The sequence below is a fragment of the Cynara cardunculus genome, unplaced genomic scaffold (genome assembly GCF_001531365.2).
Source record: "Cynara cardunculus var. scolymus isolate 2C unplaced genomic scaffold, CcrdV1 Un_Scaffold_9128, whole genome shotgun sequence".
Taxonomy (NCBI): domain Eukaryota; kingdom Viridiplantae; phylum Streptophyta; class Magnoliopsida; order Asterales; family Asteraceae; genus Cynara; species Cynara cardunculus.
Genome location: NW_020204714.1, coordinates 1,983 through 4,317, shown reverse-complemented (window position 1 = coordinate 4,317; position 2,335 = coordinate 1,983).

Here is a 2,335-nt window from a genome sequence, read left to right as displayed (position 1 = left end):
GTACATTTCGTAGTCCACCATTTAACCCAAAATGATGTGTATAACCATAAAACTCTAGATTGTATTTATTTATTTAAACAAAAAAGAGAAAAAATAAATGCTAAACAAATCCGTGGTTTGACCTGCACTCAATGTCATTATAACGATTTCAATCTCAACGGTGCGATTATTTCATATGTTTAGAAGTGTACTCGTACAATGTAGCGAGATATATCTCAATTTTAATGTTTCGTTTTATTTCTTTTTTTGTTTCAATCAATGTTATAATATGATTTTATATGATTTTGAGAAAACGATAATGTTTTTATTTTTGAATAAAATATAAATACGAAGATATCATAAAAAATTGAAAAAAAAATATTGATATTAGTACCAAACTAACTATTTATTTTTATTTTTATTTTTTGTGTTTCCTTAATTCATTTTTATTGTTTAATAATATAATTTTTTTGTAAAGATAATGATCAAGTATTTTGTTAGAAGTCAATAATTATCCTAACTATATTTTATATTTTTTATATTTAAAATAAAATATTTAATTATTTTGTATATGATTATGATTATCTGCAGTTAGTTACACGAGTTCAAACATGAAACTTTAATAAGTTGTACTTACGCACAATTTATTTGTAATCTTGGATTTTAAGTAATATTCATCAATAAACAATACTTCATGTATAGAAAATGGTTTTTAATAGTTTTTGTTAAATGCTTTATAATATAGTATAGATATATTGTAGGGGGAAACAGAAATACCGTCTAGACTATACCTTTTAAGTCAATCGAGCTCAAAACTCTTATGGACTTCTTGTCCTTTTTCTTGTTCGAACTCAATTGATGAATTCTTTATATAAGCATCGAATTTGTAATGGAATGAACGTCAAAGACCAATATTAGTAATGAAACTTATTTTATTATTGTAACCGAATAAGATGGGAAGTCCACGACGATAACAACCATCAAACATAGTGTTATCAGAAAGTTTGTTGGAACATAACACTGATCAGCAATCAAAATTTATCACCGTTCATCTGTCGATCACTAAAAAAGGGTCTTGAAACCTCGCATTTTCCATAAAATATCAAAAACAAACTCTTCATCACCATGCAATCCCCCTAAGTTTAACAAACATAGATGGGAAAAGTTGACTAATCGGGTATTCATCAATAAATCAAGATAATTTCAGGTTAAAAATAATATATTATAAGAACAATCAAAATGAATCAGCAGGTTGAGTTTATCTCACTACTAAAAGATCTGTTTTTTCCGACGGCAAAATCCGTTTTGAAAAACAATTTTCCTTGAGGATTTCCGACGGATTTTGCCGTCGGAAAAACCCCGTCGCTAAATGCAATTTTCGACATAATTTCTGACGGATTTATATTTTCCGACGAAAAAATCCGTCGGAAATTGTTTTTGATTAACGCTAATTAATTTATTTAAATAATTTAGACAATTTTTGCGACGGATTTGTGACAGCTTTGAATAAGTAAAAAATTCGTCACAAATCCGTTGAAAAACCGTTTTAAATAATTTTAATTTTTTTTTCCAAAAAATTCAGTGGGGGATTTGTGGAGGATCTGTGGCGGATATGGATAAAAGTTGATTTTTTTTTATTTTTTTGGGATCCGTCGAAAATCCGTCGGGAATATTTCTGACGGAATTTCCGCCAGAAAAATCCGTCGGTGATACCCTTGTTTTAGTAGTGTCTATTGACAATTCTTAATTTAATATTTAATTAATTTATTAAATATTATTAAAAGTCCATATTAAAATAAAGGTTAAATGTATGAAATAGCAACCTACTTTCATAAAATTTCTTATTATAGCATTCTACTTTTGTTTTTCTTTATTACAGTAATGTACTTTCAAATTATTTTTTATTAAGGCAGGGTACTTTAAAAAATTTACCCGTAATAGCAATGGGTAACCTGTTACCTTTTAAACCGGTTAACCCTTTGACTTTTTTTGCTTATGTGGCTTTAATGAGATGATGTGGATGCCACATCATTTTGATGACTTAACTAAAATTAAAATAAAAACCTATTTCAAATTATTATTAATGATTTTCATTTTTCATTGCTATGATCTAAAAAAACATTTAATTTTTTTACTTTTTCTTATTAAGTTGCATTCAAATTAAATATTCTTAGAGTAAAATATTTATTAAATAAATATGAAACATTATTTTCGATATATATTTTGTTTGTAAAAAATGTAATTTTCCTATTTTATGTTGTTCAAATAAATACATATATTTTAAAGTTCTCTTTAAAATATTAACGAAATAAATTATTATATATAATTTTTTAATATTGTTATATTAATAAATAAT